This window comes from Priapulus caudatus, unplaced genomic scaffold, assembly GCF_000485595.1.
Source record: "Priapulus caudatus unplaced genomic scaffold, Priapulus_caudatus-5.0.1 Scaffold77, whole genome shotgun sequence".
Classification (NCBI taxonomy): Eukaryota; Metazoa; Priapulida; class Priapulimorpha; order Priapulimorphida; family Priapulidae; genus Priapulus; species Priapulus caudatus.
Window position 1 is genome coordinate 284,201 of NW_014577138.1, and position 8,312 is coordinate 292,512.

Here is an 8,312-nt window from a genome sequence, read left to right on the forward strand (position 1 = left end):
GGAACAGTGATTTGCTTTAAAATCTATGCTGTAGCACTTGAACCAATAATTCTTGTATTATGTATAACAAGAATGGGAAACAGCATCATCGACAAATGATGGTCCCAACTTGGGACTCCCAAGGAAATAACACCTTGACATCGATTATCAAATTAAGCACAGGTTTTATATGGATTGAATTTCGACACTTAATTTTTCGATTTTTCGATGAAAGTGGTCCAGCTTGTAGGCTACACCATTCATTTTTGGGCGATCCCCCTATTATTTGCAAGAATCTTCTTCTTCTTTACCTTTTCTTGCAAATGATGGGGGGGTGACCCCCCACCCCACCCATCATTTGCAAGACGTTTCTTCTTCTTTTCTTCTTCTTCTTTTCCTTTTTCTTTTTCTTTTTTCTTTTCTTTTTCTTTTTCTTCTTCTTTCCTTTTTCTTGCAAATGATAGGGGGGCGACCGCCCCCCCTGCCCCCCCATGTGGCGCCGCCCCTGCTGCGTATAGTATGTGAGCACAACTGCACGCAGCGGAGTGTATAGTGACAAGCATGGCAAACTTTTTATTGTATCAAGCTTATAATCCAGAGAATGAAAGACGACATTTACGAAGAGAAAGAGTTTTCAGAGGCAGAACACAACCGTTTGATGCCTACAATGATACAGAAATTATCGCCAGATATAGATTGCTCATGCAGGCATGTCATTGCTAATCTAGTAGATCAACTGGACGATGAGCTCAGCCCAAGGACAATGAGATCTCGAGCCATTTCTGCGTCTTTGCAAGTATTTGCGGCAAATTATTCGGTTCTCCATGTTGATTAGGCTACAGATGTATACCCAACACAATATATGTTGGGTATACATCTGTGATTAGGCATATGACAGAGCGTAACCTATCAACAACTGCGCCACGTGTTTGTAGTTGCCGCTAGCTGACGCGAAGTTATTCACGAAATAGCGAGAGCATAGCGAAGCGTTAGTGAAATGCGTTGTTCGGTAAAGTTATTCGGTAAGTTGTTCGGTATGCCTTCAGAACGAACAACTTTCGTTGGTTAACGAATAACTTTTAGCGGACGTTAGTGAAACGCGGCCCAGCTAGTTTGGTCGCTATGGGGTCATTGTTGAATGTAATTGTCGTCTGGTGACACCAGGTCGACCCTTAGGCCGATTTATAGGGAAATGCTCGGTGAAAGCGCTTGCGGCTGTGTGGGACGTTTGGAGGTGGTCTAAGCCGCATCTCAGCCGAGCGGGTGAACGCGGGTTGTCCCGTTACGCATCTTCACATGCTTACGCGAAAAACATAAGAGATAAGATTCAGTATTTATTAAGTAGGCAAAGTTCTGGTGCGTACATATATAGGCCTATATGTGTATATTTCCAGAGAGACATGATACAAGATTGCGTGGCACAGCTTAGCTGTTGATCCTGAGCGCTGAGCGCGGATGAGACGCACAGTTCCGCGGGATATGCGCACGCGACCGCAGAGATGTTCAAGTATGAAGCGCTGTCCGCAGTGGAGACGTGCGCCAAATTCGAGGCCCGGCGCACGTTTCCACAGCGGTCAGCGGATGGTCTGTAGTTTTATAATATAACAATGAAGATTTTGTTCTAAATAAGAACTATCGGCGGCTAAATAAGAGCAATATATACACCTTTGAATTTCTTCACTAGTCAGTCAAAGGGCTTGTTGGGGGTCCATTATGCTGAGCTTCCAATTGAAATGGCCCGTGAAATTGTCAAGTGGAATTGTGTTTTTCGGAACTCCAAAGAAAATGTCTCCCACTTACATGCTCCCCCTCCCTGATCAATCACGCATTCAGGCGTAAACAATAACAGAGATGAGATTGTATTGAGTTTGTGGCTCTTGACGCACGTGCATTGACGTACAAGACCGTTGAAAGCACAGGCACTTGGAACGTCTCAATAAAAATAAATATTCACACAATTTTTCACAATGATTGACCGCCTGTGTGCAAAATAGGTGAACGTATGTGAAACATATACGGTTAGTGCTTACTGTGACATATCGGTGACTAACTGACACCACTAAATTGGTAAAATATTCCATGCACCTTAAGAAATTCTGAGAAATTACGAGGTTATATCATCGCAGAACTCCCCAACACCGCCCACCCTCATGTCACAAAGCTATATGTAAACAAACACGCGTGTTGCGAGGTGCCTGCCTCCGATATCCATTTCGAGGCCCGCTAGGCCAAGCATAAATAGCGCGGCAAGACGTCACACACACACAGTTACGTTCATTGGCTACAACAATCGAATAGCGCGGTTAGGGATTTTCGGAATTATATAATTTTAAGAAAAACTTCAATGTTCAATGAATGACGCTTCACTTCCGAAAGCGGGTAAAAATGCCGAATTTTCCCACTTCGATGCGAAATGCATCGGCCGGGCATTTTATTATTTACGAAAAGTAAACAGTCTGGCGAAACACAGTAGGTACAGTAACGGGTCACGTCGTTGACGCCCCATTCATGCCCATCAACGAAGAAGGCGGGGCTTATTCTGATTACGGAGATGCGAAATGCTACAGAAGGACGTAGTGCAGTGCGCTAAACAGCGTGTTATTTTCGTATTTGTGGCAAACTCTATCGTAGGAAACCGTTCTAACATAGCAGAATACCCTAGTTCATGAGATCGGCGAGTTGGTGGTCCAATGAGTACCCATATTTAAAAATATCAAAGACTGGTGCGGCGTAGGCTGTGATTGGAAGTCACAAAGTGTCAATCCTCGGCGCGCCTCGGCATCATGGCCGCATCACGTCAAGGCTGTAGCTAGCGAAGGGAAGAGGGCAGTTGTAGCCTAGTTGTTCTAAGTTGGATACAATGCATGGTCAATTGCAGCCACCTTACCAGAAAATACGACGCACGTGGCTTTGCCCCCCTCCCCAAGGCAAAATGGGTTAGCTACGGTCGTGTATATTATATATATATATATATATATATATATATATGTGTGCGCGCGTATGTATGTGTGTGTGCGTGTGTGTGCGCGCGTATGTATGTGTGTGTGCGTGTGTGTGCGTATATATATATATATACGCTATAATTGTATACGGTCTTTCACAATATAATAACCCGTGCTAGTACAGCCGCTTAGGTCAGGATACCATCAAAATCGTTCAAAATGTGAAAAAAGTGTGAAAATTGGTACACTTGCATACTTTTGTATGCTCTTTCATTTTAAGACAGGACACACGCGATCCAACTACAACTTCGGCCACCATCTTGAATTCAAAAATAGCCGCCGTCATTTCTTAAAAAAATAGCTATATCTCGGTTAATAATCTTCGTACAGACTTGAAAATAGACTGACAGACTTAATTTGGGTTACTATTTCATACAACAACGTGATGCATGTGATCCAATGGCGTTTTTGGCCACCATCTTGGATTCAAAATGTCCACCATAAAAATTACAAACTTAGCAATATTTCCGTTCACGGAAGATATAGAGACGTGAAAATTTGCAGACTGGCGCAGGTTAATAAGCTCTTTCATATTAAAACAAGACACACAAGTTCCAATTATAATTACAGCGGCCATGTTGAATTCAACATGGCCGCCATCACATTTTACTCTGTACTTCAAAATGATCAATGACATAGTATTAGTATAACAGATACAAACAAACATGGTGAAAATGTTGAATTACTGGTTTTGCTCAGTATATAACAAACACAATGCCAAACTGGCAATCCCCAGTGTGAGAGAGAGATAATTCAAGACAACAAGTTGTAGTATACAGTACACAAGAACATGCATGGCAAGCTAAATAATACTATTGTTCAAGTTAAACAAATGTCTCGAGACTGCATTGTCCACAAGTTGTCGCAGATTGTCACTCAGTGCTGTAACATGTACCTGCACAAACACAAATATAGTACTTGTATGTACAGTATAGTATCTGTTATGTGCGTGCGTTCTCGCGGGCGGATAGGTAGGCCTATCTGTTATGTGCGTGCGTGCTCGCGGGCGTATCGCTATCTGTTATGCATGCGCCGTCGGTTCTCGGCGGCGTATAGGGTACTAGTTTATGTGCGTGCGTTCTCCGCGGGCGTATAGGTTATCTGCTATGGTGGCGTGCGTGCTCGCGCGCGTTATATAGCGCTTCTGTTATGTGCGTGGTGCTCGCGCGCGTAATATAGCTATCTGTTATTCGTGCGTGCGTGCGTGGCTCGAGCGGTGAGTTTTTATTGAAACTGTTTGTGTAAGTCGGGTTATTTGAAGTAACGGCACGTTGAAATTGCTGTCTTAGTACTTCACGATAAAATGGCGTGTTTTTCCATCGTTTCCGAACGCGTGTGATACGGGCTCGTTGTCGACCTGGCCGCTTGGTATTACACTGCGCCAGNGGAAGATACATACATACGAACTCAAATATATATTATATATATATATATATATTCGTAAAAGCGGACACGTTTAGCGCAGTCACGTACGGCCGTATACTAACATGGGAGTATAATTATATACAGGGATTATGGCGATACAATTATAGTGTGGCGAAGTCGATCCTGTCCGTGTGTTGCCCGTCATCTCCTTGTACTATCGTCAACGTTACAGTTACACATTCATTGTGAGCATGCAGGAATTAATGTTATAGGGGGTGCGAGCAAGAGAGCGTGTGCGCGCATGACATTGTGAAGACCAACAGTAGAAGCGGGCGGAGGTGTTATCAGCACGGTCTCTACTTTGTAGTGCTAATTATAGACCGAATGCTAGGACGTTTGTAATTGTTGTGTAAGCGAGGAGAGCATCGTCTCGCGCGCAGTGAGAGCGGAGTGAATCTTCAACGCGCTGAGATGCAGAGGTAGAGTAAGAGTGGCGACGTGTTATGCGCCAGCACCCAGCATCGTAATGGTAGGTGAAAGTGGATCGCTGCTGTGACTGGCAACCACCCTGCCGTGCAGTGAGTAGTGTGTTAATAAAAGTGTTGTTCTGCACGTCTCTTGTTGCTGTTCGTTTCGTCCGCGAGTCCTGCTAGAATCTGGGTGGGAGACATAACTTCCCGAGGAGAACTTCGGCCACGCCCGAACCTAGTATACGATCACGGATAGAGGGCAAGAAGGTGGAAGAAGAAGGCAAAAAACGTTACACTGGGGCCGTACAGACCAGGATTTCTGCAGGCAGGATGGCAACATCGAGACGACAGACAAGGAACACACGTGGAGGCAAGGAAGAGCTTGCCAGTGAGATAGAGGGACCGCTGGCGCACATACAGGAGGAAGGGAAGAGCACGACGGATTCGGGGCAGGCCGAGGAGTTTTGAGGGGACAGGCCGAGGAATCAGGAAGACTTGAGTCAGCCAGGAGTGGTGAGTCCAGAGAAGAATGAATTGATGGAAGGGTATGGGCAGAGCAGAGAGCGAGAAGAAGAAAAAGAAGAAGAAGAGGGAGCATGGAGACGCGAGGAAAGACGCCGGACGACCCGCCTGATGGAAATGCCTGCTGGAAGCCGCTATAGAGAGAGAGAGAGGGCACCACCGTCGGGAGCCCCCGCAGCACCCGGAGTGCCTGGTCTCTACTTTGTAGTGCTAATTATAGGCCGAATGGCTAGGACGTTTGTAATTGTTGTGTAAGCGAGGAGAGCATCGTCGCGCGCGCAGTGAGAGCGGAGTGAATCTCCAACGCGGTGAGATGCAGAGGTAGAGTAACAGTGGCGACGTGTTGTGCGCCAGCACCCAGCATAATACTGGTAGGTGAGAGTGGATCGCTGCTGTGACTGGCGACCACCCTGCCGTGTAGTGAGTATAGTGTATTAATATAAGTGTTGTTCTGCACTTCTCTTGTTGCTGTTCGTTTCGTCCGCGAGTCCTGGTAGAATCTGGGTGGGAGACGTAACTTCCCGAGAAGAACTTCGGCCACGCCCGAACCTAGTATACGATCACGGATAGAGGGCAAGAAGGTGGAAGAAGAAGGCAAAAAACGTGACACTGGGGCCGTACAGACCAGGATTTCTGCAGGCAGGATGGCAACATCGAGACGACAGACAAGGAGCACACGTGGAGGCGAGGAAGAGCTTGCCAGTGAGATAGAGGGACCGCTGGCGCACATACAGGAGGTAGGGGAGAGCACGACGGATTGGGGGCAGGCTTGAGTCAGCCAGGAGGGGTGAGTCCAGAGAAGAATGAATTGATGGAAGGGTATGGGCAGAGCAGAGAGCGAGAAGAAGAAGAAGAAGAAGAAGAAGAGAGAGCATGGAGACGCGAGGAAAGACGCCGGACGACCCGCCTGATGGAAATGTTAGAGGCCGCTATAGCGAGAGAAAGGGCACCACCGTCGGGAGCCCCCGCAGCACCCGGAGTGCCACCACCGTCGGGAGCCCCCGCAGCACCCGAAGTGCCACCACCGTCGGGAGCCCCCAGGGCACCCGAAGTGCCACCACTGTCGGGAGCCCCCGCAACACCCGAAGTGCCACCACCGTCGGGAGCCCCCGCAGCACCCGAAGTGCCACCCCCGTTGGGAGGCCCCGCAGCAGGGCTAGATCCCGAAGCAAGGAGACAGTGGTCACGAGAGACAAGCACCGAGTCGAGTTGGGGTGAGGAGAGTGACTGTCGGGGGCCCCCGAGGGCAAGGAAGGGACCGAAGTGCAGAGAATGTGAGAGAAGGAGACGCCGCCGACATGAGCATCGCCATGAGAGTGACGACTGGACAGCGATGGAGGAAAGAGAGAACCAGAGACGCCCACTCCGGCAGCCACGAGAGACGGCATGCCTCGTGGTCGGGAAGGATGTTGGGAGAATAGCTCCACAGGTAGGACCCAACGCAGCCGTCCACCCTATTCCGCCAGGGTGCTCAATTCGACTAGACGCGTTCTCGGGGGTAGGAACGGAACGCCTAGAGGCATTCCTGAGCAGATTTGACGTGGCGGCACGCTACCACGGGTGGAACGAAACGGCGCGGGCCGATCAACTAGCGGCCACACTCTGGGTGAGACCCAGAGTCAAGCCGCACTTCTGGGGCGACGCCGCAGCAAGGCTAAAAACTGGCCCGAAAATGCGCGGAAGCTGCGCAAATTAGGAAAGCTGGTTATGCCAGAGATGAACGATGTACAGATCGGGAAGTGACTGTTGCCGCGGCTAAAGGGAGAGCTGCCGACAGATGGTCATGAGCTGTCCGTCATGGGCCAGAGGTGCGTCACGATTGAGGAGGTCGCCGAATGCGCAGCAGACTACGAGGCAATGGTAAGGAAAAGACGGGCGACGTGTAAACCGATCACAGCCTCCGTGATTTTTGAAGGCGTCGCACGCGAGGTGGAGCCACCCATCCCCGTGGCCGCGGCCACCTCATAACTGCTCGGGGTTGAAGATCAGTCGAGTAGGGAAATAAAGGAGATCGCATGGCTTCTCAGGGAACTGGTGAGTGATCGGGAGCTGTCGAACGCGGCCCGCCAAGCACCGCGGGACGTGACAGGCAGAGTGGACTGAGAGGAGTAGGTGGCCGGTGTTATGAGTGTGGGGAGCAAGGCCACTTTAGTCGGGACTGCCCGCGCCTGCGACAACGAGGTGTGGGACGACCCTATGGTGCGGCTGGAAAAACACTGGCCGTCATACACAGAAGCAGCCCGAAGACCGGGACCAAGACCCGATGGATCCGCGGGACATCCCGAGAATGAGAGCAGGAAACCCGAACCAGCTGCTGGACAGGTACAGAGCCTAGTAAGGGCTCGGCCGGCGCCGGCGGCCGCTGCCCAACAGCGAGTACGGCGACGTAGGAAACAAGAATTGGTAGGGTCAGTGCAGAATCGGCCCTCATGGAGAGTGACATTAGAAGTGGCAGGAAATCCTGTCGAGTTCTTGGTGGACAGGGGCGCCAAGGTTACGCTGCTATCAGCAGCGTTTGCGAGCGTCCCCGCAGGGGCTGTGAGACTGCGACCCACGATGGCGGGCGTGATGGACGTGCAGCACCGGGCGCTGCCGACAACCGGGGAATGCCGCGTCGAGCTAAGTCTGGGAGGTTAGAAGTTCCTTCATGACGTATTGGTGGTCAGGATGGGAAACGGCGGGGGTGTGCTGGGAATGGACTTCCTGGGTCGCAAAAGTTGTCAGTTTGACGTCGGCCGTGGGTACTTGGTGATCGACGGAGTGACTCACGTGCTACAGGGTGGCAAGCGACGGAAGCCCGGCGACTGTGGTCAGCCGAGAAGGTGTGCATCCCTCCTGCACACGGAGCTGTCGTCCTCGGGACCATGCGAGGAAAACGCTGGCCCAGAGTATGCCTAGCTGTGGCAGAGCCGACGCGAAGATTCCGAGAGCGAGGACTAGGTGGTGAGCTGGTGATGGCCCGATGTTTGGTGGT